This window comes from Chiloscyllium punctatum, chromosome 12 (genome assembly GCF_047496795.1).
Source record: "Chiloscyllium punctatum isolate Juve2018m chromosome 12, sChiPun1.3, whole genome shotgun sequence".
Classification (NCBI taxonomy): domain Eukaryota; kingdom Metazoa; phylum Chordata; class Chondrichthyes; order Orectolobiformes; family Hemiscylliidae; genus Chiloscyllium; species Chiloscyllium punctatum.
In genome coordinates this window covers 107,908,401-107,936,273 of record NC_092750.1, presented here as the reverse complement: position 1 = coordinate 107,936,273, position 27,873 = coordinate 107,908,401, and the positions used below count along the sequence as shown (strand labels likewise).

Genomic DNA, 27,873 nt, shown 5'->3' with positions numbered 1-27,873 from the left:
GAAGCACAAAACGACTTAATATACAATCTTACAGAAATAATCCCGCGCTCGCATCACCACTGTATAATCAGTTACTCAAAGTCTCTTTAGTCTGAGTTTCAGCGGGTCTTCCGTTGATCCGACTGTCCAGACTTCTTCCCCAACTGGAGATTCCACTGTCCCTTTGATCCGAGTGTAGTGAGTCCAGCCTTTCCCCCACTATCCTTATTAACGTTTCGGTCGTCAAAAGAGCCTGGTACGGCCCTTCCCAGTCCGGCTGTAATTTAGTCTCTGTCCATGATTTTACTGAGACCCAATCTCCCGGCCGGATGGGATGAACGGTGAATTCAAGGGGTGGAGTCTGTGCCAATAAACCCTGTTCCCTGAGGAAAGACAAAGAGGAGGACAAACCCAGTATATACTTCTTTAAGAACAAGTCTTTAGTTTCGGGAAGTGGCAATTCCCCATTTGTTCCCAGATAAGGTAATCCAAATAAGATTTCATAGGGGGATAGTCCCAAATCTTTCCTTGGGGCTGTTCGTACTCACAAGAGAGCTATAGGTAAACATTTGATCCAAGGGAGTCTGGTTTCTATTATCAGTTTAGCGAGCTGTCATTTGAGTGTTTGGTTCATTCTCTCAACCCTTCCTGATGATGGCGGGTGCCATTGAGTATGGAACTCCCAGGAAATTCCCAACCCTTTCATTACCCCTGTGACACTTTAGAGGTAAAATAAGTTCCTTGGTCAGAATCTATATGGTTCACTAGCCCATATCGGGGAATTATGTTCTCTAATATTGTTTTAGACACCCCACTCGCAGTGGCAGTAGCTCGGGAGTATGCTTCAACCCAACCAGATAGATGATCTACTATAACCAACATATACTTTAGTCTCCCTACTCTGGGTAGTTCAGTATAATCTACTTGTATACTCTGGAAGGATCTCAATCCTGGGTCTCTTCCTCCTGGGGTCTGTTTTCTCAAGACTTTCTTATTTACCTTTCTGCATATTATACATCCCTCACATATTTGTTTAACAATTGTATACATTCCTTTACATCCATATTCCCTAAGAACTAAATCACACATTGCTTGTACTCCCCAATGCCTGCCTTGATGTAGGACAGCCATAATCTCTCCCATCATCATTTTGTTTAACATTTCCCTTCCATCAGGTAACCTCCAATGCCCATCTGCTGTTTTTACAGCCCCTAAATCTCTCAATTATTTTCCTCTCTTTCAGTAAATATAGGAGCTTCCCTAGGACCTGGGACAGTAGGTATTAGGGAATGGATCACCACTTCTTGTGGGTTCAGGGCTGCTTCCTTAGCCACTTCATCGGCTAATCTATTCCCCCTAACTTCAGGTTCATTTCCTTTCTGATGAGCATTTACATGCACTACTGCTATTTCTCGGGGGAGTAATAGGGACTCCAAGACCCGTTTAATCAACTCTTCGTGTACTAATTCTTTCCCCCGGGTATTGATCAGTCCTCTTTCCTGCCATATCTTTCCGAACGTGCCAACACCAAATACATATTTAGAGTCAGTGTATACTGTTCCCTCTTTATTTTCTAACGCCCTAAGGGCTCTTTCCAATGCATAGAGTTCGCAGGTCTGAGCTGACCACCCATTTGGCAACCTTCCTGTCTCCACCACACTACCTTCCATCCCATCTTCGACTGCATACCCATTATGTCTTTTCCCTTCAGTCACCCGGGATGATCTGTCTATAAATTGTGGGGCTCCTGCATGAAGTGGAATATCTCTCAGGTCCATGCGGACCTTAGTTTGGTATTCTATAATGTCAAGGCAGTCGTGCCCTGGATTCTAAGGAGATTCTCCTTCCCCTTTCCAAAGAAAGGCAGCTGGATTTAAAGAATTGTCCGTGACCAACACTAGATCATCCTTTTCTATTAATATTGCCTCATATTTCAGAATCCGCGAGTCTGCCAACCATCGCCCAGCTTTTTGGTTTATGATCGTTCTCACTTGGTGTGGGGTGCTTACTATTAGGGCTCCCCCAAATGTAAGCTTCCTGCTTTCCTCCACCAACAGTGCAGTGGCAGCGACAGCCTGCACACACTCAGGTCACCCCCGGGATACTGGATCCAATAGCTTCGAAAGATATGCTCCTGGTTGTCTCATTCCACCCCACCTCTGGGTCAATACTCCCAGAGCCGCTCCCTTATCTACGGTAACAAAGAGGTGGAAAGGTTTATCTAGAGAAGGTAAGGCTGACTCGGGGGCATGGATCAGATCTCTTTTGAGTTCCTCAACTCGTTCTTTTTCCCGATCATCCCAACTTAGACATTTTGGTTCCCCCTCTAATAGTTTGAGATATAATTTCTTAGTCTTCTGTCCATAGGAATCAATCCACAATCTGCAATATCCCGTTAGACCCAAAAATGTACGTAACTCCCGTTAAGTCCTGGGCAGTGGCATCCCCACTATTCCCTCTATCTCTTCCGGGCTTATCTTTCGCTTTCCCTCACTAACTAAATGTCCCAAGTATTTCACTTCTCACTCCACATATTGTAGTTTGTTCTTAGATATCCTCAGTCCCTGCTGACCCAGGAAATTCAATAATTTGTTAGTGGCTTCTACTACTCTTTCTCTTCGTTTTCCTGTTACTAAGAGGTCGTCTACATCCTGCAACAGGGTAGTCCCCTTGGGGCTGCTAAATTTCTCTAATATTTGTTCTAACAGCCAGCTCAATAAACTCAGGGAGACCGTAAACTCCTGGGGGTGCACAGCCCACCGGTATTGCTGTTTCCGTCCTGTCTTGGGATCTTCCCACTCAAAGGTAAACAAATTCCTCCTTTCCTCCGCCAAGAGACAAGCCCAAAAGGCATCCTTGAAATCTATCACACTAAACCATTTGTGAATATTATCTTTCCACAATAATAGCATCCTGCCTGTGGAGACCTCCATCTCTGTCCCTGTCGCTCGAACCCTCCATCAAATGCTCCCCCTTGTCCTCTCCCTCTCCCCCTTGTCCTCTCCCTCTCCATCTCCCTCTCCCCCTTGTCCTCTCCCTCTCCCTCTTGTCCTCTCCCTCTCCCTCTTGTCCTCTCCCTCTCCCTCTCCCCCTTGTCCTCTCCCTCTCCCTCTCCCCCTTGTCCTCTCCCTCTCCCTCTCCCCCTTGTCCTCTCCCTCTCCCCCTTGTCCTCTCCCTCTCCCTCTCCCCCTTGTCCTCTCCCTCTCCCCCTTGTCCTCTCCCTCTCCCCCTTGTCCTCTCCCTCTCCCCCTTGTCCTCTCCCTCTCCCCCTTGTCCTCTCCCTCTCCCTCTCCCCCTTGTCCTCTCCCTCTCCCCCTTGTCCTCTCCCTCTCCCTCTCCCCCTTGTCCTCTCCCTCTCCCTCTTGTCCTCTCCCTCTCCCTCTTGTCCTCTCCCTCTCCCCCTTGTCCTCTCCCTCTCCCTCTCCCCCTTGTCCTCTCCCTCTCCCTCTCCCCCTTGTCCTCTCCCTCTCCCTCTCCCTCTTGTCCTCTCCCTCTCCCTCTCCCTCTTGTCCTCTCCCTCTCCCTCTCCCTCTTGTCCTCTCCCTCTCCCTCTCCCTCTTGTCCTCTCCCTCTCCCTCTCCCCCTTGTCCTCTCCCTCTCCCTCTTGTCCTCTCCCTCTCCCTCTCCCCCTTGTCCTCTCCCTCTCCCTCTTGTCCTCTCCCTCTCCCCCTTGTCCTCTCCCTCTCCCCCTTGTCCTCTCCCTCTCCCTATCCCCCTTGTCCTCTCCCTCTCCCCCTTGTCCTCTCCCTCTCCCTCTCCCCCTTGTCCTCTCCCTCTCCCCCTTGTCCTCTCCCTCTCCCTCTCCCCCTTGTCCTCTCCCTCTCCCCCTTGTCCTCTCCCTCTCCCCCTTGTCCTCTCCCTCTCCCTATCCCCCTTGTCCTCTCCCTCTCCCCCTTGTCCTCTCCCTCTCCCTATCCCCCTTGTCCTCTCCCTCTCCCCCTTGTCCTCTCCCTCTCCCTCTCCCCCTTGTCCTCTCCCTCTCCCCCTTGTCCTCTCCCTCTCCCTCTCCCCCTTGTCCTCTCCCTCTCCCTCTCCCTCTTGTCCTCTCCCTCTCCCTCTTGTCCTCTCCCTCTCCCCCTTGTCCTCTCCCTCTACCTCTCCCCCTTGTCCTCTCCCTCTCCCTCTCCCCCTTGTCCTCTCCCTCTCCCTCTCCCGCTTGTCCTCTCCCTCTCCCTCTCCCCCTTGTCCTCTCCCTCTCCCCCTTGCCCTCTCCCTCTCCCCCTTGTCCTCTCCCTCTCCCCCTTGTCCTCTCCCTCTCCCCCTTGTCCTCTCCCTCTCCCTCTCCCCCTTGTCCTCTCCCTCTCCCTCTTGTCCTCTCCCTGTCCCTCTTGTCCTCTCCCTCTCCCTCTCCCCCTTGTCCTCTCCCTCTCCCTCTTGTCCTCTCCCTCTCCCTCTTGTCCTCTCCCTCTCCCCCTTGTCCTCTCCCTCTCCCTCTCCCCCTTGTCCTCTCCCTCTCCCTCTCACCCTTGTCCTCTCCCTCTCCCTCTCCCCCTTGTCCTCTCCCTCTCCCCCTTGTCCTCTCCCTCTCCCTCTTGTCATCTCCCTCTCCCTCTTGTCCTCTCCCTCTCCCCCTTGTCCTCTCCCTCTCCCCCTTGTCCTCTCCCTCTCGCCCTTGTCCTCTCCCTCTCCCCCTTGTCCTCTCCCCCTTGTCCTCTCCCTCTCTCTCTCCCCCTTGTCCTCTCCCTCTCCCTCTCCCCCTCTCCCTCTCCCCCTTGTCCTCTCCCTCTCCCCCTTGTCCTCTCCCTCTCCCCCTTGTCCTCTCCCTCTCCCTATCCCCCTTGTCCTCTCCCTCTCCCCCTTGTCCTCTCCCTCTCCCTCTCCCCCTTGTCCTCTCCCTCTCCCTCTCCCCCTTGTCCTCTCCCTCTCCCCCTTGTCCTCTCCCTCTCCCCCTTGTCCTCTCCCTCTCCCTATCCCCCTTGTCCTCTCCCTCTCCCCCTTGTCCTCTCCCTCTCCCTATCCCCCTTGTCCTCTCCCTCTCCCCCTTGTCCTCTCCCTCTCCCTCTCCCCCTTGTCCTCTCCCTCTCCCCCTTGTCCTCTCCCTCTCCCTCTCCCCCTTGTCCTCTCCCTCTCCCTCTTGTCCTCTCCCTCTCCCTCTTGTCCTCTCCATCTCCCCCTTGTCCTCTCCCTCTCCCCCTTGTCCTCTCCCTCTACCTCTCCCCCTTGTCCTCTCCCTCTCCCTCTCCCCCTTGTCCTCTCCCTCTCCCTCTCCCGCTTGTCCTCTCCCTCTCCCTCTCCCCCTTGTCCTCTCCCTCTCCCCCTTGCCCTCTCCCTCTCCCCCTTGTCCTCTCCCTCTCCCCCTTGTCCTCTCCCTCTCCCTCTCCCCCTTGTCCTCTCCCTCTCCCTCTTGTCCTCTCCCTGTCCCTCTTGTCCTCTCCCTCTCCCTCTCCCTCTCCCCCTTGTCCTCTCCCTCTCCCTCTTGTCCTCTCCCTCTCCCTCTTGTCCTCTCCCTCTCCCCCTTGTCCTCTCCCTCTCCCTCTCCCCCTTGTCCTCTCCCTCTCCCTCTCACCCTTGTCCTCTCCCTCTCCCTCTCCCCCTTGTCCTCTCCCTCTCCCTCTTGTCCTCTCCCTCTCCCTCTTGTCCTCTCCCTCTCCCCCTTGTCCTCTCCCTCTCGCCCTTGTCCTCTCCCTCTCGCCCTTGTCCTCTCCCTCTCGCCCTTGTCCTCTCCCTCTCGCCCTTGTCCTCTCCCTCTCCCCCTTGTCCTCTCCCTCTCCCCCTTGTCCTCTCCCCCTTGTCCTCTCCCTCTCTCTCTCCCCCTTGTCCTCTCCCTCTCCCTCTCCCCCTCTCCCTCTCCCCCTTGTCCTCTCCCTCTCCCCCTTGTCCTCTCCCTCTCCCCCTTGTCCTCTCCCTCTCCCCCTTGTCCTTGTCCTCTCCCTCTCCCTCTTGTCCTCTCCCTCTCCCTCTCCCCCTTGTCCTCTCCCTCTCCCTCTCCCCCTTGTCCTCTCCCTCTCCCTCTCCCCCTTGTCCTCTCCCTCTCCCTCTCCCCCTTGTCCTCTCCCTCTCCCTCTCCCCCTTGTCCTCTCCCTCTCCCCCTTGTCCTCTCCCTCTCCCTATCCCTCTCCCCCTTGTCCTCTCCCTCTCCCTCTCCCCCTTGTCCTCTCCCTCTCCCCCTCTCCCTCTCCCTCTCCCCTTGTCCTCTCCCTCTCCCCCTCTCCCTCTCCCTCTCCCCCTTGTCCTCTCCCTCTCCCTCTCCCCCTTGTCCTCTCCCTCTCCCCCTTGTCCTCTCCCTCTCCCCCTTGTCCTCTCCCTCTCCCCCTTGTCCTCTCCCTCTCCCTCTCCCCCTTGTCCTCTCCCTCTCCCTCTCCCCCTTGTCCTCTCCCTCTCCCTCTCCCCCTTGTCCTCTCCCTCTCCCCCTCCCCCTTGTCCTCTCCCTCTCCCCCTCCCCCTTGTCCTCTCCCCCTTGTCCTCTCCCCCTCTCCCCTTTGTCCTCTCCCCCTTGTCCTCTCCCCCTTGTCCTCTCCCCCTTGTCCTCTCCCCCCTTGTCCTCTCCCTCTCCCCCTTGTCCTCTCCCTCTCCCCCTTGTCCTCTCCCTCTCCCTCTCCCCCTCTCCCTCTCCCCCTTGTCCTCTCCCTCTCCCTCTCCCCCTTGTCCTCTCCCTCTCCCTCTCCCCCTTGTCCTCTCCCTCTCCCCCTTGTCCTCTCCCTCTCCCCCTTGTCCTCTCCCTCTCCCCTTGTCCTTGTCCTCTCCCTCTCCCCCTTGTCCTCTCCCTCTCCCTCTCCCCCTCGTCCTCTCCCTCTCCCTCTCCCCCTCGTCCTCTCCCTCTCCTCTCCCTCTCCCCTCTCCCTCTCCCTCTCCCTCTCTCTCTGTCCTACCTGCTGCCACCCACCCTCCAGTTGCTCACTATTGGTTCCATTCGTTTCTTAACTACCTCACCAACCGTAGCTCCCATCATTTTCACCTTCTGTTTCTGTCTCTCATCCTCTCTCTTTACAAACACTTTCTGTGCCTCTCTTAATAATTCATCTAATGGTTTTTCACTCCACCCTTCTATCTTCTGTATCTTTCTCTGTATGTCTGGCCATGCCTTTGTCACAAAATGTACTTTCAAAAGACCCTGTGCCACTGGGCCCTCAGGGTTCATTCCAGAATATTTCCGCATTGAGTCTCATAATCTTTTCAAGAAAGCTGAGGGAGTCTCATCTTTCTCCTGTCTAACTTCAAAGGCTTTAGTCAAATTCTGTGACTTTGGAACTGCCTCTCTTATTCCTTTTAGAATCAGGTCTTTCAATTCCCTCATTGTTTCTCTATGATCCGGGTTTTGGTTTTCCCACTGGGGGTCTCTGAGGGGAAACTTCACCTCTCCCTGTCCAGCATCCCCATCCCCAGTGGGATATTCCCTGTCCCATATTTTAATGGATGCTCCTCGAATAAGTCCCCTTTCTTTCCCAGTAAATAGGATATTCAAAATAGACATTAACTCAGTCCATGTGTACAGACTGGGCCCCAAGAATTGATCAATTTGTTCAGACAACCCTACCGGATCCTCAACCAGGACCTTCATCTCCTTTTTAAATGTTCTGACCTCCCCACTTGTGAGGGGGGCACTTACAAACCCAATCTCTTTGTCCCCTACTGGTACCTCCCGAAGGGGATAACTCTTTACGTTCTTCCCCTTTTTTTGTTTTCCTCCCCTAGGCTTTCGTTTAGATACTCCGGAGCCTCCTCAACATCTACTTTATCTTCCTTTTCTTTCAATGAGGATTGAGGGTCTGGGACAAAAACATCCCCATCCACCGTCCCTTCTTCCTCCTCTTGTGGGTCATCCGTTCCCTGTCCCCGTCTATCTGTCTCTCCTCCTCCTCCTCCATTTCCACCTAATCTGATTTTATGGTACGGGGGGGGGGGGAGCGGGGGGAAGCAGCCAAGAGGATCCCAGAGACTGGGTGGGGCAGAGGGGGAATCCTTTGTCTTTACTACCATCATTCCCAAACTGCCCTTCCAACAAGACGCATAGTCCGCCTCCTCTTGACGAAAAGGTTGTTTTTCATTCACATACAAATCTAAATACTGATATGCCCAATCCTCGTCCGAACCATACTTTGGTCAGAAGACAGCCGGACGAAGGATTGGTTCTTTGGTCCATAATAAACAACAATATTTCATCATTTTCTTTTTATCTTTTTCCCTTGTACAAGTCTTACTTGTCCATTCCCGCAACATCCTCCCCAACGGACTTTCTGGAGGAATGTTAGCAGGGACTTTTTCTTCCTTTACTTTGTCACAGTTTGACTTACTCTGCCTACCCTCCATTTCTCAGGACCCTCGCCAGTCCCTCAGCGATTAAATACCCCTTTTCTCAGCCACCAAGGCAATACTTAAAAGTCAGGTTTCTTACCTTGGTCTGTGCACAGAGTTGCCTTGCCCCTTTCTGCTGTATTTTCTATCGACCTCCGTTCACTGTCTGATTCAGATGTCTCTCTTGTGGGATTCATACCAGTCACCCAAGGGAGCGGACCAAACTGGGACACGAGACCGCTCCTCAATCGGGAACGGGACATGTCTTCCCAGTGTCCAGGGCCAGCCACTCCCCCCAGCAATGGATGAATATCCCGGATGAACCCCCAGTTTTGAGAAACAAAGCTCATGCACTTCAATAATTTCAGTCAGAGACAAGATCTGAAGCAATCAGTATTGTTTATGATACACTTGCAAGCGTGGTGCCTGCCGTAAGGCACCCAGAGTTTAGCAAGTCCATATCTTATATAGGATTCACTCCTCCCAACCCGGTGCCCATTACTGTTGTCTATCTCTTGCCGTATCCAGCCTTGTACATAACAAAGTAGAAGTCTTGCTTGGCCATTTCACCACATCCTGCTGCGGCCCATTGTTAGGTATATCCTCCTTCACTGCCATCTGTTTCCCTTTTAACATTTCCTCCCATTCCTCATCCATATTGAGCTCTATGACCCTATAATTGGGGTTTGTTTTTGTTTTTACAGAAGTGGGAAACAGATGCTTCGAACTACTGTTTGTACAGGCATATCTGGCTTAACCTCCACCCTCACAGCACCTTATCTATTTGTCTATAACATCTACCATTGTTTACAGGCATGTTTCATTCTTGTATGCACATCTGAGATAATACAAAAACAATTATATATTTCCTTCACATAGTTTTCATTCTTGTTAACTCAGCTCTTGGTTGAAACAATTCTCCACTGGTGTGAGTGTATTTACCTTGCTCAAGTAATTATGATTGCAGAAGTAACAATACTTTACCTAAATCCCACTGTATACTCCTTGATTGACGGTCTCACTAAAGTCCACAAGACAGTGGAAAAGTTACACATTGCTGAGGCATGTTAACGCAGGATTTTAAAAAAAATTTGAACAGCAGACACTATTGTGCTATGCTTGGTGTGAGTTCAAACCAGTATTGATATTCCCCTGAAAGCTGGTTTTAAATTATAGAATATTGCTGCATCAATGCAGGCCAAAATCCATCTTGTCCAGAATGTGTAATATTTTTAAAAAATAGATAATATGAAACAAGAAAAATGATTTTGGTGATGTGAAGAGATTTGTGTGTGGAACAAAAGTGTGTGCATTTGAAAAAGGAGCAGGTGACAACTTGTGTTGACAGGTGCTGAAACAAAGTGACAATTCACTGCATTCCCTCGAACCTTAATAACTTTGGGAAAGTTTATTGTCCTGACATTGTATCCCAATTCTTGGGAGAAGCTGCGATGAACCATGCATCGTTGAATGAGACTGAACAAAGATCACATAGTTATAACTGAGGACTGAATTTTAAATGTTGTGAGCAGAAAATAATTGCACCAGTATATTAACTGCACCAAGTCTGGTGAATTAATCAGTCTGGATTCGGCTTCCTCTGTCTGTCTCCCCAATAACTACTGCAGTCCTTCTGCTGAAAGAAGCAAGACCTTGCAGTTTGATTGTTTGCTGACTACACATTGTAGGATTGAGGTTAGACTTGGCAAGGGTCCAAATTAAAGCTACTATCTGTAATCAGAGACAGTGGGATTGCATTTGAAACAAAAATGTGGACTTTCTTTAGTGTCACAAAACTCGTCCATTTTTATCTGAAAGCTGTTCCTTGGCTCAAGGAGACTCTGTCCTTGATTTTTTGTTGGAGGTGGGGGGGGGGGGGGGGGGTGCAGGTTCCGATCAGTCTGGTGTGGTACAGAGATAAAAAGGATTTGAAGAGGCCTTTTGTTTACATGTAAACAGATGAGCCTTCAGGCCAAAGTGATCGTGCTTGACAACTCACCGACATAATCAAAGGGCAGTGGTCAGCTCTTTAGCTGAGCTAAGCTGAACAGGTTTGCAAAGTTCAACAGGGAGTTGTGTAGAAACTCTCTTTTCTGCCCTCCAACTTCAACTTGAAGCATTGATACTGGTGTTTAACATTGGAACTGATGTACTCGGAACAGCATAATTACGTCGAGCTGGATAGGTGGGGTTCTGTAGGGGTTCTTTGTTCTTTGTGTAATTTTGTGAGTAATGATTGTGCCTGTTTAAAATCTAGTCAGCAACCGAGCTATTTTATTCCAGGTAATTTTCACTGTACACTTATCGAAACAAACTGCAATGTTATGCTCTGGGCTGCCTGCTTAAGAATGTTGTGAGTGGTCTAATAGTCCACATTAGTCATTTCAATGTTAATGTAGTTGTAGTTCCTTATGTTTTAAACAACTTTATAATAGTCTGAGCTTAACAGTTCCAGTAAAAAATATCAAAAGGTATGCAATATTTATTGGATTATGTTAGTTACTGGAAGTATTTATTTAAAGTCACAATTATTTCCTTAGCTTTTAAGATGATGTATATTCCCATTTAAAGGAAGATGATACTTTGCTGTGAAGTGAAGGCTGAATCTGCTGTGATCATTTTGAGTCTGGCCATTTGCAGAGAAACACCTTTAAATTTAATCTCAAAGGAGCACTTTATTGTTTGAGGGCTTGGACTTCGGAGTAACCTAACTAAGATGTCACTGAGCAACTTCCCACTTGGTATATCGAGCAAAACATGAGGGAAATTCAACAGACCAGTTGACGAGAGATGGGCATATAGGTGACAGTCTTTAACCATTGTAACAATAAATTCAGAACCTGGTCAATCTCAGATTACTATGTATGATGTTATGTCATAAATAGATTAGATTCCCGACAGTGTGGAAACAATCCACACCGACCCTCCGGAGAGTAACCCACCCAGGCCAATTTCCCTCTGACTAATGTACCGAACACTACGGGCAATTGAGCATGACCAATCCACCTGACCTACACATCTTTGGACTGTGGGAGGAAACCGGAGCACCCGGAGGAAACCCACGCAGACACGGGGAGAATGTGCAAACACCACACAGACAGTCTCCTGACTGAGCCAGCACACCGCCCAAGTGTTTTAACAAAAACAGAAACAGTAAAACACTTCCTGAGAATTGATGCTGTCTTCCATCCTGTTTAACTAATAAAATGTATTGTTGTTGGAGTGAGGTCAATGGAAAATAAAGACCATGAAAGCATAGGAAGGGTTAAAGCATGAAGACCACTGGGAATCTGTGGTCTGTGGAATGCAGGGGCAGGATGGGATAACCATAGTGGAACATTCTGACACCCATTAGCAGAGTAAGGTTAAGGCTGAAGGGTCACTATGGCCAGATGAGATAACACTAGTAATAAAGCAAGTTTCTCTGGTAAGTGTTATTCTGACAGGATTGGGACCGGAAATATTTGGGACATGACATTAAAATATCTAACTAATAGTTAGTCGAGTCAGCTTGAGACAGGAGACTATTGTAATAGATGGAATAGCTAAGTATCTATCATGACAGGTTAGTCTGCAATGGAAGATCACTGCAGCAGAGTTCGCAATAAATATCTAATCATGACATTCGAATAACATCAAGTAGAATGTACAACTAAAGAGGTAATGGGAACTAACATCACTGGTTTATTGTGGAGCTGGAGTGAGATACTTTGATTAAGATAGTTGGTCATGCTGACAAGCTCACAGAAACATGATCAAAAATTATATAAAAATCCACGGACCCTGAGGATCGGGGGCATTCGAGAATCTGCTTTCTCAGTGTCACGGTTTTTTGTTGGCAAATAAAAGACTTATTTCTTGAAGAACTCTCTGCGTCTCCTGGTGGTTCTCTATAGTTTCTCCACAACACTACCTGACCCAGTAATGCAGGGCCCTGGTCTCTGTCTCCGTTTCTCTCTCTCAGTCTCTCACTTATGCACGCACGAACGCGCACACAGTTACTGAGGGACAGTGAATGACAGAATAATAGAAGCATTTTCAAATATTAAAGCTCCATTAAACAATCCTGGGATGGGTTGATGGGGACAGTGTAGGGGGAGCTTTACTCTGTACCTAACCCTGTTCCGACCCTACCCTGGGAAGGGTTGATGGTGATACAGAAAAGGGAGCTTTACTGTGTATCTAACCCCATCCTGTCCCTGCCCTGGGAGGGGTTGATAGGGAAAGTGCAGGAGGATCGTTATTTTGGAACATAGGAACAGGAGGAGGCCATTCAGCCCCTCGAGCCTGTTCCATCATTCAATGGGATCATGACTAATCTGTGGCCTAACTCCACATTCCTTCCTTTGGCCCATATCCCTCAATATCTTCACTGAATAAACATGTATCTCTCTCTGATTTAACCTCAACGACTGATCCAGCATCCACTGCTGTTTGTGGAAGAGAGTCCCAAACCTCTCCCACCCTGTGTGTGTCAAAGTGCTTCCTACCATCTCTCCTGAACACTCTGGGCCCTCATTCTCAGACTCTGCTCCCTCTTGGTCTAGAATCTCCAACCTGTGGGAATCGTTGATCTTGATTGATCCTGTCTCATTCTGTTTATTCCTTGAAGGCTTTGATCAGATCACCCCTTAGCTTTCTCAATTCTGGAGGAAAACGGCCTCATTTGTCCAGTCTCCCCTCAGAATGTAATCCCTGAGCTCCAGGATCATTCTTGTAAACCTCCCTCTCTGTACTCCAACCTGATACCCACACACTTGCTGACACTGAACTCCATCTAACACAGCTTTGCCCATTCACCCAATCTATCGATATCCCTTTGTAATGTTAAGGTACCATCTGCACTGTCTACAATGCTGCCTAACATTGTACCTAACCCCATGCTGTCCCGATCCTGTGTGTGTTTGATAGGAACAGTGCAGAGGGATCTATACTCTGTATCTAACCCCATGCTGCACATGTGCTGGGAGTATTCGATGCAGACAGTGTGGAGGGAGATTTACTCTGTATCTAGCCCCATGTTGTCCCTATCCTGGGAATGAATATACCATTGGGTCAGAGACAGGAGACATGATAGAGATGAATGAGACTTTCAGACTGGAGGGAGCTCCAGGCACATACAAGTTGGGAAATGTTTTCAGTAAAAGGCAATTGATCCCAGGTCACTGCTGAGTGTAAGAATCTGATGCCTTTCCCTCACTATCCTCCTCCAATCCCTGGGAAGATCTGCTCCCACACCATGTTCCATCCTAACTGCTGACTGTGTTCGATACATTAATACATTGGGGATGGACGGGGGTGATTTTAAACCTGGGATCTTGCTGTGTAACTTGCCTTCAAAATGCTCTCACATTCCCTTTCAAGTAATCTTTTCCTTCTTTTATCCCGATGAACTTTTGTTGGGAAAGCTGCAACGTGAAGATCCAAAATGTTCAGGCCGAGGGAAGCCTTGGCCAAGCTCCAGAGGGAGACGTGGTTCTGAGGCCTGAGGCCTGGTCGACAGGCTGCACCCCGTGGGGGCCGACATGGATTGTGTGTTTATTTACCCCGAGGTTTAATCTCCTCTGGGGTTCCTGAGCTTTAGGGGCCTCTGCTTAACTGGCTACTGTCAGATTGCGGCCCTGTCATTTTTAAACAGGTTTGAAGCCTGGTGTTAAAGTATGTCATTTACATAAATGATTTGGATGTGAGCATAAGAGGTACAGTTAGTGCAGATGACACCAAAATTGGAGGTGTAGTGAACAGTGAACAGGGTTACCTCAGATTACAACAGGATCTGGACCAGATGGGCCAATGGGCTGAGAAGTGGCAGATGGAGATTAATTCAGATAAATGTGAGGCGCTACATTTTGGGAAAGCAAATCTTAGCAGGACTTATACACTTAATGGTAAGGTCCTAGGGAGTGTTGGTGAACAAAGAGACCTTGGAGTCCAGGTGCATACCTCCTTGAAAGTGAAGTCGCAGGTAGGTAGAATAGTGAAGAAGGTGTTTGGTATGCTTTCCTTTATTGGTCAGAGTATTGAGTACAGGAGTTGGGAGGTCATGTTGCAGCTGTACAGGACATTGGTTAGGCCACTGTTGGAATATTGCGTGCAGTTCTGGTCTCCTTCCAATCGGAAAGATGTTGTGAAACTTGAAAGGGTTGAAAGATTTACAAGGATGTTGCCAGGGTTGGAGGATTTGAGCTACAGGGAGAGGCTGAACAGGCTGGGGCTGTTTTCCCTGGAGCATCGGAGGCTGAGGGATGACCTTCTAGAGGTTTACAAAATTATGAGGAGCATGGATAGGATAAATAGACATAGTATTTTCCCTGGGGTCGGGGAGTCCAAAACTAGAGGGCATAGGTTTAGGGTGAGAGGGGAAAGATATAAAAGAGACCTAAGGGGCAACATTTTCACGCAGAGGGTGGTACGTGTATGGAATGAGCTGCCAGAGGATGTGGTGGAGGCTGGTACAATTGCAACATTGAAAAGGCATTTGGATGGGTATATGAATAGGAAGGGTTTGGAGGGATATGGGCCGGGTGATGGCAGGTGGGACTAGATTGGGTTGGGATATCTGGTCGGTATGGACGGGTTGGACTGAAGGGTCTGTTTCCGTTCTGTACATCTCTTTGACTCTATGTCCATCCCCAGGATCTGAGAGGGGGAATTAAAACCCAAATGATGTGACACTCTCTAAAGACTTGTCATAATGTCAGAGTAATATTGGTTACAGAGAGGGTAGGGTGAGAAAATACAACAGTGAGAGAAAGAGAGTGAGAGAGAGATTTGAAAAATTGAGAGAGCAGGGGAAACAGAAGGGGAGAGAGAGGGAGAGGTGTGTTGAGATTGTGAAATTCTGCAATGTTTGATTCTGGGGTGACAGGAAATAATTAAACTGAAGCAGCATCACAGAGGGGGAAAATGGTCAGAGTAATTAGCTGCTGCTGCATTGTTGCATGTGGGATCTTGCTGTGCACCAGCTGCCCCAATGCCGTCATTGCAAGCAGTGAGTGTTTTAATCAGGTAACCTGGTATCTCAAAGTTTCTCCAAAGCTTTGGAATGAAAACTCAGCTCATCACCCGATATGTTTGTGTTTGGATGTCGCTGGGAAATTGTCTGTGTCACAGAGAGAGGGGGAAACCTGGGATCTTGCTGTGCTATCTCTCTGTAATAATTTTCCTCCTTTGCTTTTCAATGAATGCTGTCTCTTTCCTCCCAAGGGATCTTGCTGGCCACTTGAAGATTCAAAGAGAGAAACTTTGGGATCAGGAGACCTTTGAACAAGAGCTTTCTCCAGAGGGGACACGGGCCTGAGGCCTGAGGCCTAGTCGACAGGCTGCACCCCGTGGGGACCCACAGTGAGTTGTGTGTTAATTTACCCCGAGGTTTAATCTCCTCTGGGGGACCCTGGGTTTTAGGGGCCTCTGGGTAACTGGCTCCTGTCAGATTGCAGCCCTGTCGTTTTTAAACAGATTTGAAGCCTGGAGTTAAAGTAACTGGGGCCCTGGGATTTGACACAAACACATCAATCCCCAGTGAGTGTCTGACAGACAGGACTCCCCAAGGAGGGAAGTAAAACCTTAAATGAGAAACTTTCTCCAAAGACTTCTTCTAATATCAGAATAATGCTACATGTGGGATCTTGCTGTGTCTCAAACTACCTGCAGAGTGGCCTACGTTGCAACCAGGGTGACCAAATGTGATAATCGCACAGAAAAGACACAGGTTCGCCAATTCCCCAGGTATCTGGGAGGGGATCTCTCTCTCTCTCGGTCTTTCTTTGGTTGATTTTTCAAACAAATAAAACCGTCCCACACACAGAAATCCACAGCCTCCTGTTGGATGTAAAGTGGGATTTGAGCACATTGTGGAGCACGAAGGGGACTACCCTGTGGGATCGCACTGTGCATCAATAGCCCACCCTGTGACTTGTCGTCATTTTAATGGGGAGGGGTGTGGAGGACAGAATGTGGGATTCCAGGCAGGGAGAGACAGACAGAGAGAGAGACTCATGATCAGAAACTGGATTTGGAAAGTGCTGGTATTATTGGGATCTTGCTGTGTGAAAATTACATGGGGGGGCATTTTGCTTGTGGAGTGGTTGATATGGGGAGGGGTTGTTGCTGGGGGATGGCACTAGTTCTCGCAGGGGGTAAAGATGAGGAAATACCCCAGGTATGCCACACCCAGCTTCCTGTTGGATCTTGCTGTGTGCCCCTCAGCCTGCAGATTGCCCCTTACACATCACAGGAGTCTGTCCAAAGGGCCCGGGCTCCGTTTGCTGATGGTCTGATAGTGGGTGGGGTGTATCATCCTTCCTTTCCCCAGCCCAGACCCCCCACCACCTCTCCTCCCCCTCCCTCCACAATGTGATAGTGAGGGGGCTAATGTCTACAGGACAGGGCGGGGAGATGGGAACACACTTTAAATGGGAGGGAGGGAGGGGAGGGCATTTCAATCAGAACGGAGGGGGAATGGAGAGAGACACAGAGAGACAAATCCATTCTCGAGAACAAGAGGAATCTAAGCAGAGATGGAGAGGGGGATAGGGACAGGGAGAGAGAGGTGGGGGAGAAGAGAGAGAATGAGAGAGGGAAACAGATGGGAAGGAGTGAAGGAGAAAGAGAGACAGTGTGAGGGAAGGAGGGAGAGAGGGAGAGAAGCAGCTGGAGGGGGCAGGTTAAACACGGAGGGAGGGACAAGATCCAGGCTCTGAGACCAACTCCCTTCCATCGAGTCTCAGAATATAAACCCTTGGGGTGGGGTTGGGGGTCTCAGTCAGAAAGCATTGACCCCCTGGGTCCCAGTGAAATCTGTTCCCATTCTCTGGGTTTAAAACCAGGGGGAAGTGCTGATAAAATCGGGAGCTTTGGGAAGTCACTCAGTGATGGGATTTTGTTTGTTTTTCTTGTTTTTTGATTCAAAAGATCTTGGCTCGGATTTAATCAACTTCCATCTCCCTGTCTCCCTCCCTCACACCGCCAACCCTGGGATTTTCTCTCTTTCTGTGTCTGTCTCCATTTCTCTGTCCCTAATCTTGTTTGTGTTCTCTCCCCACCTCGGTCTCTGTCCCTCTCTCTATCTGTCTGTATGCCCCCAGCCCTCCCTCCCTGTCCTCCTGTCCCGAAGGGAGATTTGGACTCAGTATCGTGTGGTATTGCACGTATCATAAACACAGTGGGATCTTGCTGTTCCCTGGGACTCCTGTTGTTGTCAAAACTGTGGGTGTGGGTGGGGGGAAAGAAAGCCCCTTTCTCAGGGTGGAGTGGGGCAGGGGGAAGCCTGGGGACTGGGATCTTGCTGTGCATGAAGACACACACAGTCGAATGGCCGGTAAGTCTCTGCACATACTCCCTGTGCTCCCCCCCAGCCCAGGGCCTGGGACACAGTGAGGGGTGGGGGTGGTGAGGGAGGGTGGGAGAATTGTACACAATGGAGACACAGAGGGGGCTTTTATACAGAGATAGGGGAGTATGGGCAGAGGGGACAGTGGGGTGGGTAGGGGGTAAATGAAGGTGCACAAAAGGAAGAGGGGCAATTAGATTGGGGAAGGAGGGGAAAATAGGGGGGGCTGGAAAATTCCAGGGGGGTGGAAAATTGTGGGTGTGGTCACAAATTAGCCGAAGATGGGGGGCTGTGGGGTTACAGAGGAAGGGGGTGGTAAATGTAGGGGAAACAGAATATTGGGGGGCAATATTTGGTGGGGGTGTGGATTGGAAAGGGAAATAAATGGGGATGGGCTGGAAACCCCCCCGAAGTGGGGGAGAGACTGAACATGGGGGTATTGGGAATTGTGGTCAGGAATATAATTGGCGGGGGGGGGGGGGGGCAGCACAATAGAGTGAAAATGTGATGGGGGGGAGGTTTATGTAAAGTCCCTGTCTCAGGGAGTGAGGGGCAGTGAAGCAGTCCCTCAAAAGGTCACTGAGTGTCTGCACGTACTCACTGTGTCCCCCCAACATAAAGGGGTGGGTGGGGGAGGGGGTGCTGCCAAATTAGGAACAGACATAACATCCAGGGGTGGGGACAAAACTTTGGGAGGGCAAATAATTAGGGGGAATCCATATGGTAAACTAGGGAGCAGGGGGTGTCAGGTAAAACCCCTTTGAGTGAGATTGGGGCATGGGGTGGGGGGGGGGGAGGAAGAAGTGACGAAATTGCTGGAGAGTGGGATCTTCCTCTGCCCATCCACGGTCAGTCAAAAGGCCAGTGAGTGTCTGCACATGCTCACTGTGTGGGGAGGCGGTGGGCTATCAGTGAGGAGCGGTGATAGCCAGAACGGGGACTCAGTCACGGGCCATTCAGGGGCAAATCCCAGGGGGGCAGGACACTGGGCCGTTAATAGAAGGGGGGATAGACACGATGGGCTGAATATCCTCCTCCTGGACTGTGAGCCATCAGGGATTCTGGTCTCAGCCAGTCCCCACAGGCTCCTGTACCCCCTGGACGGGTATTGGGGGAGGTCCATGAGGAGGGTATATCGGACACAGAGGGGCTTTTATATACGTAGGGGGACGTTCAGAGGGCAGGAACAAGGAGGGAGGGGGCCAGAGAAAGACGGATGGGCCAAAAAACAGAATGGAAAGGGAGTGGAACAACGGAGAGAGGGACCGACAGGAGAGGGAGGGAGTGGGGAGGGAGGGAGTGGGGAGGGAGGTAGAGGGAATGGGGAGGGAGGATGAGGGAATGGGAGGATGGGGAGGGAGAGGGAGGGTGAGGGAAGACCAAGGGGGGAGAGAGGACGAGGGGGAAGGAGGACGAAGGGTGAGGGAGGACGAAGAGGGGAGGGAGGGGGAGGGAGGACGAAGAGGGGAGGGAGGGGGAGGGAGGACGAAGGGGGGAGGGAGGGGGAGGAAGGATGGGGGGAGGGGGAGGGATGATGGGGTGGGAGGGGGAGGGATGATGGGGTGGAAGTGGGAGAGAGGATGGGGTGGGAGGGGGAGGAGGGAGAGGGGGAGGGGGAGGGAGGATGGGGTGGGAGGGGGTTTGAGGGTGAGGGGGAAGGAGGATAGGGTGGGAGGGTGAGGGGGAGGGAGGACGAAGGGGTGGAACAGGTCAGGGTGGGGGAAATGAGGGCGAAGGGGGTGAGGACAGGTAGAGGGTCCCACCTGGTTGGACAATGGGAGGAATGAATCCAGTTGGTGGGAGAGAGCAGGGGAAGGGAGGGGGAGGGAGGTTATTTGAAATTGGAGAACTCCGTGTTGAATCCTCTGGGCTGGAGGTTTCCCAGGAGGGGGATGAGATGTTGTTCCTCCAATTTGTGGTGTGGTTTGTTGTGGTAATGCAGGAGGTCGAGGATGGTCATGTTGGGGGGGAAGTGAACTGGGCGGTGACTGGGGGGTCTGGTCAGCCCCTCTGGGCCCGGCTGTGATGCTCAGTGAACCGTTCCCTAAGTTTCCATTGGGTCTTCCTGATGGAGAGAAGCCCACACCGGGAGCACCTGATGCTGGAAACACGGTTGGAGGAGAGGCAGGTGAACTTCTGTCTCCCCTGGAAGAAGGGGTTGGGGGCCCGGGATGGAGCTGAGGGGGCTGGGGGTGTAACAGCAGGGTTTGTATCTTTTCCAGTGACAGGGGAAGGTACCTGGGGGTTTGGGGGGTGAGAGTGATACAAACCCAAGGAGTGTCAAAGGGAACGGTCCTTGTGGAAGGCAGAGAGGGGTGGGGGAAGGGAAGAGGGTCTTGGTGGGAAAGCAAATTCCTGATCCCAAAACAAAGGTCCCATTGATTCCGAGCTCTGGTCCTGGATTATAACACTGACCAGGGCAGGGGGGTGTGTTTTGACATTGGGACAGGGGCGAGGGAGATACTCACTGCAGAATCCTCCCCATTCACCTGGTTCTGGTTGTTATCTCAGTGTTCGGGTTATTCCAGTTATATTCAGGGAGAACCCTCAGGATTTGATGGGAACGGGTCAGGACGGGTGGGGACAGAGGGGGACAGGTGGGGTCAGGTGGGGACAGGTGATTCTGATGGGGACAGATGTGGACTGGTGGGAATGGAGGGGGAAGGAGTGGGACTGGTGATGACAGATGGGGACTGACAGGAACTGATAGGGACAGATGGGGACAGATGATTCAGTTGGCGACTGGTGGTGAGATGATGACTAATGGCGACAGAGGAGACTGGTGGGAACAGATGGGAGCAGAGGGGGACTGAATGGGAATAATGGCGACAGATGATGACTGGTGGCGACAGATGGGGAGAGATTGGGACTGGTTGCAACAGATGGGGAGAGTGGGGGGGTGGAGAGAGTGAGGGGGGGGAAAGAGTGAGAGGGGGGAAAAGAGAGGGATTGGTGGCGACTGACAGGGACAGAGAGGGACTGATGAGGATAGAATGGGAATAATGGGGACTGGTGGGGACAGAGGGAGACTGCAGGGACTGGCGGGGCGAGGTGGGGAGAGAAGGGGACAGAGGGAGACAGATGTTTCTTGTGGCAACTGATGGGGAGAGAAGGAGACAGGAGGGGGACAAATTGTTCTGATAGGGACTGGTAGGGGCACATGGGGAATGGGGGGACTGATGGGACTGATCGGGGACTGGTGGGGAAAAATGGAGACTGGTGGGGGATTGGTGGGGACACATTGGGACTGGTGGGACCTGTGGGGACACGGAGGCTGGTGGGGTCTGATGATTCTGATGGGGTCAGATGCGGATTGGTGGGGACACAGGACAGAGGGGAACAGAGCGGAACAGGTGGGGACTGGGGGAAACGGTGGGGAAAGATGGGGACTGGACAAGGGACGAACGGTAGTGGGTGGGGACTGAATTAAACAGATGAGGTCTGCTGGGGAATGATGGGGACAGAAGGGGGCAGGTGAGGGGTGGGGGAGGGTTCGATGGGGACGGGGGAGACGGTGGGAGGAGGGGTGATGATGGGGGGGACAATTAGGGGAGGGGGAACAATGGGGGCCGAGGAATGATGGGGAGCGAGGGGATGATTGGGAGGGGCAGATAATGGGGGGGGGGGCGACGGGGGGCGGAAGGCGATGGGGGGGAAGGAGACGGGGGGGGAAGGAGACGGGGGGGGGAAGGAGACGGGGGGGGGAAGGAGACGGGGGGGGAAGGAGACAGGGGGGGAAGGAGACAGGGGGGAAGGAGACGGGGGGGAAGGAGACGGGGGGGAAGGAGACGGGGGGGAAGGAGACGGGGGGGAAGGAGACGGGGGGGGGGAAGGAGACGGGGGGGAAGGAGACGGGGGGGGAAGGAGACGGGGGGGAAGGAGACGGGGGGGAAGGAGACGGGGGGGGAAGGAGACGGGGGGGAAGGAGACGGGGGGGAAGGAGACGGGGGGGAAGGAGACGGGGGGAGGAGACGCGGGGGGGAAGGAGACGGGGGGGGGGAAGGAGACGGGGGGGAAGGAGACGGGGGGGGGAAGGAGACGGGGGGGGGGAAGGAGACGGGGGGGGAAGGAGACGGGGGGGAAGGAGACGGGGGGGAAGGAGACGGGGGGGGAAGGAGACGGGGGGGGAAGGAGACGGGGGGGAAGGAGACGGGGGGGGAAGGAGACGGGGGGGAAGGAGACGGGGGGGAAGGAGACGAGGGGGGAAGGAGACGGGGGGGAAGGAGACGGGGGGAAGGAGACGGGGGGAAGGAGACGGGGGGGGAAGGAGACGGGGGGGAAGGAGACGGGGGGGGAAGGAGACGGGGGGGAGAAGGAGACAGGGGGGAAGGAGACGGGGGGGAAGGAGACGGGGGGGAAGGAGACGGGGGGGAAGGAGACGGGGGGAAGGAGACGGGGGGGAAGGAGACGGTGGGGGGAGAGATTAGGGCAGAAGAGGGCGGTTTGGAATGACTGAACAAAGTACAGTAAGAGGCAGGTTTGGGAGGGAAGGTTTAAAGTGAGTGGAGGAGGTGACAGTGATAGAGAGGTTTGGAGTGTTTGGAGGAGGTGACAGTGGTAGGGAGGGTTGGAGTATATGGAGGAGGAGACAGTGATAGGGAGGGTTGGAGTGGTTGGAGGAGGTGACAGTGATAGGGAGGGTTGGAGTGGTTGGAGGAGGTGACAGTGGTAGGGAGGGTTGGAGTATATGGAGGAGGAGACAGTGATAGGGAGGGTTGGAGTGGTTGGAGGAGGTGACAGTGATCGGGAGGGTTGGAGTGTGTGGAGGAGGTGACAGTGATAGGGAGGGTTGGAGTGTTTGGAGGAGGTGACAGTGATAGGGAGGGTTGGAGTGTTTGGAGGAGGTGACAGTGGTAGGGAGGGTTGGAGTATATGGAGGAGGAGACAGTGATAGGGAGGGTTGGAGTGGTTGGAGGAGGTGACAGTAATAGAGATGGATAGAGTAATTCGAGGAGGTGACAGTGATACGGAGGGAGGGAGTATATTGAGGAGGTTACACTGAGAGGGAGGGTTGATGTTACTGGAGGAGTTGACAGTAATAGGGAGGGTTGGAGTGTTTGGAGGTGGTGACAGTGATAGGGAGGGTTGGAGTGTTTGGAGGAGGTGACAGTGATAGGGAGGGATGGAGTGTTTGGAGGAGGTGACAGTGATAGGGAGGGTTGGAGTGTTTGGAGGAGGTGACAGTGATAGGGAGGGATGGAGTGTTTGGAGGAGGTGACAGTGATAGGGAGGGATGGAGTGTTTGGAGGAAGTGACAGTGATAGGGAGGGATGGAGTGTTTGGAGGAGGTGACAGTGATAGGGAGGGTTGGAGTGTTTGGAGGAGGTGACAGTGATAGAGAGGGATAGAGTGATTCGAGGAGGTGACAGTGATATGGAGGGTTGGAGTATATTGAGGAGGTTACACTGAGAGGGAGGATTGATGTTACTGGTGGAGGGGACAGTAATAGGGAGGGTTGGAATGTTTGAGGAGGTGACAGTGATAGGGAGGATTGTAGTGTTTGGAGGAGGTGACAGTGATAGGGAGGGATGGAGTGTTTGGAGGAGGTGACAGTGATAGGGAGGGATGGAGTGTTTGGAGGAGGTGACAGTGATAGGGAGGGTTGGAGTGTTTGGAGGAGGTGACAGTGATAGAGAGGGATAGAGTGATTCGAGGAGGTGACAGTGATACGGAGGGTTGGAGTATATTGAGGAGGTTACAGTGAGAGGGAGGGTTGATGTTACTGGAGGAGGTGACAGTGATAGGGAGGGTTGGAATGTTTGAGGAGGTGACAGTGATAGGGAGGGTTGGAATGTTTGAGGAGGTGACAGTGATAGGGAGGGTTGGCGTGTTTGAGGAGGTGACAGTGATAGGGAGGGTTGGAGTGTCTGGAGGAGGTGACAGTGATAGGGAGGGTTGGAGTGTCTGGAGGAGGTGACAGTGATAGGGAGTGTTGGAGTGTTTGGAGGAGGTGACAGTGATAGTGGGGTTTGAGTGTTTGGAGGAGGTGACAGTGGTAGGGAGGGTTGGAGTGTCTGGAGGAGGTGACAGTGATAGGGAGGGTTGGAGTGTTTGGAGGAGGTGACAGTGATAGGGAGGGTTGGAGTGTTTGGAGGAGGTGACAGTGATAGGGAGGGTTGGAGTGTGTGGAGGAGGTGAAAGGGATAGGGAGGGATGGAGTGTTTGGAGGAGGTGACAGTGATAGGGAGGGTTGGAGTGTTTGGAGGAGGTGACAGTGATAGGGAGGGTTGGAGTGTTTGGAGGAGGTGACAGTGATAGGGAGGGTTGGAGTGTTTGGAGGAGGTGACAGTGATAGGGAAGGTTGGAGTGTTTGGAGGAGGTGACAGTGATAGGGAGGGTTGGAGTGTTTGGAGGAGGTGACAGTGATGGGAGGGATGGAGTGTTTGGAGGAGGTGACAGTGATAGGGAGTGTTGGAGTGTTTGGAGGAGGTGACAGTGATAGTGGGGTTTGAGTGTTTGGAGGAGGTGACAGTGGTAGGGAGGGTTGGAGTGTCTGGAGGAGGTGACAGTGATAGGGAGGGTTGGAGTGTTTGGAGGAGGTGACAGTGATAGGGAGGGTTGGAGTGTTTGGAGGAGGTGACAGTGATAGGGAGGGTTGGAGTGTGTGGAGGAGGTGAAAGGGATAGGGAGGGATGGAGTGTTTGGAGGAGGTGACAGTGATAGGGAGGGTTGGAGTGTGTGGAGGAGGTGACAGTGATAGGGAAGGTTACACTGTCTGGAGGAGGTGACAGTGATCGGGAGGGTTGGAGGTTTGGAGGAGGTGACAGTAATAGGGAGGGTTGGAGTGGTTGGAGGAGGTGACAGTGATAGGGAGGGTTGGATTGTTTGGAGGAGGCGACAGTGATAGTGGGGTTTGAGTGTTTGGAGGAGGCGACAGTGATAGGGATGGAGTGTTTTTAGGAAGTGACAGTGATAGGGAAGGTTACAGTGTCTGGAGGAGGTGACAGTGGTAGGGAGGGTTGGAGTATACAGAGAAGGTGATAGTGAATGGGAGGGTTGGAGTGTCTGGAGGAGGTGACAGTGATAGGGAGGATTGGCCTGTTTGGAGGAAGTGACAGTGATAGGGAGGGATGGAGTATTTGGAGGTGGTGACAGTGATAGGGAGGGATGGATTATCTGGAGGAGGTGACAGTGAGAGGGAGGGATGGAGTGATTCGAGAAGGTGACAGCGATATTGAGGGTTGGAGTATATTGAGGAGGTTACAGTGAGAGGGAGGGTTGATGTTACTGGAGGAGTGGTCAGTGATAGGGAGGGTTGGAGTGGTTGGAGGAGGTGACAGTGATAGGGAGGGTTGGAGTGTTTAGAGGAGGTGACAGTGATTGGGAGGGTTGGAGTGTGTGGAGGAGGTGACAGGGATAGGGAGGTTTGGTGCGGTTGGCGGAGGTGACAGTGATAGGGAAGGTTGGTGTGTCTTGAGGAGGTGACAGTCATAGGGTGGGTTGGAATGTCTGGAGGAGGTGACAGTGATAGGGATGGAGTATATGGAGGAGGTGTCAGTGATAGGGATGGTTGGAGTGTTTAGAGGAGGTGACAGTGATTGGGATGGTGTGTTTGGAGGAGGTGACAGTGATAGGGAGGGTTGGAGTGTTTGGAGGAGGTGACAGTGATAGGGAGGGTTGGAGTGTTTGGAGGAGGTGACAGTGATAGGGATGGAGTATATGGAGGAGGTGTCAGTGATAGGGATGGTTGGAGTGTTTGGAGGAGGTGACAGTGATTGGGATGGTGTGTTTGGAGGAGGTGACAGTGATAGGGAGGGTTGGAGTGTTTGGAGGAGGTGACAGTGATAGGGATGGAGTATATGGAGGAGGTGTCAGTGATAGGGATGGTTGGAGTGTTTGGAGGAGGTGACAGTGATTGGGATGGTGTGTTTGGAGGAGGTGACAGTGATAGGGAGGGTTGGAGTGTTTGGAGGAGGTGACAGTGATAGGGATGGAGTATATGGAGGAGGTGTCAGTGATAGGGATGGTTGGAGTGTTTGGAGGAGGTGACAGTGATTGGGATGGTGTGTTTGGAGGAGGTGACAGTGATAGGGAGGGTTGGAATGTCTGGAGGAGGTGACAGTGATAGGGATGGAGTATATGGAGGAGGTGTCAGTGATAGGGATGGTTGGAGTGTTTGGAGGAGGTGACAGTGATTGGGATGGTGTGTTTGGAGGAGGTGACAGTGATAGGGAGGGTTGGAGTGTTTGGAGGAGGTGACAGTGATAGGGAGGGTTGGAGTGTTTGGAGGAGGTGACAGTGATAGGGAAGGATGGAGTGTTTGGAGGAGGTGACAGTGATAGGGAGGGTTGGAGTGGTTGGAGGAGGTGACAGTGATAGGGAGGGTTGGAGTGTCTGGAAGAGGTGACAGTGATAGGGAGGGTTGGAGTGTCTGGGGGAGGTGACAGTGATAGGGAGTGATGGAGTGTGTGGAGGAGGTGACAGTGATAGGGAGGGTTGGAGTGTTTGGAGGAGGTGACAGTGCTTGGGAGGGTTGGAGTGTTTGGAGGAGGTGACAGTGATAGGGAGGGTTGGAGTGTGTGGAGGAGGTGACAGTGCTCGGGATGGTTGGAGTGTTTGGAGGAGGTGACAGTGATAGGGAGGGTTGGAGTGTTTGGAGGAGGTGACAGTGATAGGGAGGGTTGGAGTGTCTGGGGGAGGTGACAGTGATAGGGAGGGATGGAGTGTGTGGAGGAGGTGACAGTGCTCGGGATGGTTGGAGTGTTTGGAGGAGGTGACAGTGCTTGGGAGGGTTGGAGTGTTTGTCGGAGGTGACAGTGATAGGGAGGGATGGAGTGTTTGGTGGAGGTGACAGTAATAGGGAAGGTTGCAGTGGCTGGAGGAGTTTAAACAGATCGGGACGGCTGTGATGTTCCCCCAAGGTGAAATACATAGGGAGGGCTGTTCAGACAGTAGAATATGAAAGCCTCTGGAGGAGGCTGGGTGGTATGAGCAGGGAAGGGAATAGTGTGTGTGAGAGGGAGCATAAAGTGAGTCTGAGTGATGTTTGTGAGGGAGGCCACACATACGAGTGGAATAAATTAACAGCACATACCTCAGGGACCTGCAGTGATGAAACCCTCATTTGAACATGACTGGAAGAATAACAGTAAACTGTCACAGAAAGTCAAAACACTCATTATTAAAGGTAGTGCAGGTTGGACAATGGCAAAGAGATTGTCATGAAGGACAGGGATGAAACAGAATAATGCATGGGTATGCATTCAGATCCACAGTAAGGGGATCATACCAGGGCCTATCCAATGAACCACAGCAAAACAAGTTTACAATTGAATTATAGATGAATGTTCAAAAACATTCACCTCTGAATCAATGTGATTGTACTTCAATGTAAACTCCCTGGCTGAAGCTTGTAGCTGAGAAGTTAGCACAGGACTGGCATCAAACACTTCGTTTTCATGAATTCCACTTCTCTGTAAAATGAGATGACAAAAGAAACATGTTGAGAGACATTCAGAATAAACCAGCCCTTGGCTTGAGTGTTAAATATCCACCTATTGAAGGAGTTTCCAAAATCTACCACCATCAGTTGAGGACGGGAATTGATCAAATGATTTGAGAGAATTAGTATTTTAATGACAAGGTTATGTTGTGGAGATGACCTGAGAGATTTGATAGATGCTTCAAATTTTAAGATATTTATCTAACCGCTAATTGTGTTCTTCCAAAGATTATTTGGATAGCAGAAGATTGGAATACAGGAAAGAGAAACTTATTAATGAACAGAATTAATCTTCTGTGTTAATCTCCTCAATGGCGCAGTACCTACCCAGCATTCCCCGCGATGGTGAATACCCTCTATACTCACTACAGGCGAGGGCGGCGCAGCCGCAGTGCCGGGTCTGTCTCCGTGGGAAACGGGAAGAGACGCGCTTTTCCAGACGGCAAGGCTGCAGGAGCTGGACAGAGGGATTCGGACCGAGAATAAACCCTTCCAGAGAGAAGCGAGCACCTTGAAAAAGAACGTGTGGTTAAATGTTTTGCAATTTCGAGGTGAAAATCCGCCATCTTGGCCGGGACCGTGGACGCATGCGCACACTGATGTGTGACGTCACGGGGCGGGGCCTGAGGGTGATTCATGCAGATGCTGAAAATCTGAGACTGGAGTCACAGAAATGTCCAACATGGAAACAGACCCTTCGGTCCAACCCGTCCATACCGACCAGATATCCCAACCCAATCTAGTCCCACCTACCAGCACCCGGCCCATATCCCTCCAAACCTTCCTATTCATATACCCATCCAAATTCCTTTTAAATGTTGCAATTGTACCAGCCTCCACCACTTCCTCTGGCAGCTCATTCCATACCCGTACCACTCTGTGCATGAAA

At 51.7% G+C, this 27,873-nt stretch overlaps 1 long non-coding RNA gene across 1 annotated transcript; it reads right to left on the bottom strand.

Annotated features, from left to right (window-relative positions):
* Nucleotides 1–106: 106 nt before the first annotated feature.
* Nucleotides 107–27,549, bottom strand: LOC140483508 (uncharacterized). The gene is made up of 3 exons (XR_011962000.1): nucleotides 27,351–27,549; nucleotides 26,845–26,955; nucleotides 107–362 (listed from the first exon to the last, which is right to left on the bottom strand). It is a non-coding gene; the product is annotated as an uncharacterized lncRNA (long non-coding RNA).
* Nucleotides 27,550–27,873: the final 324 nt, after the last annotated feature.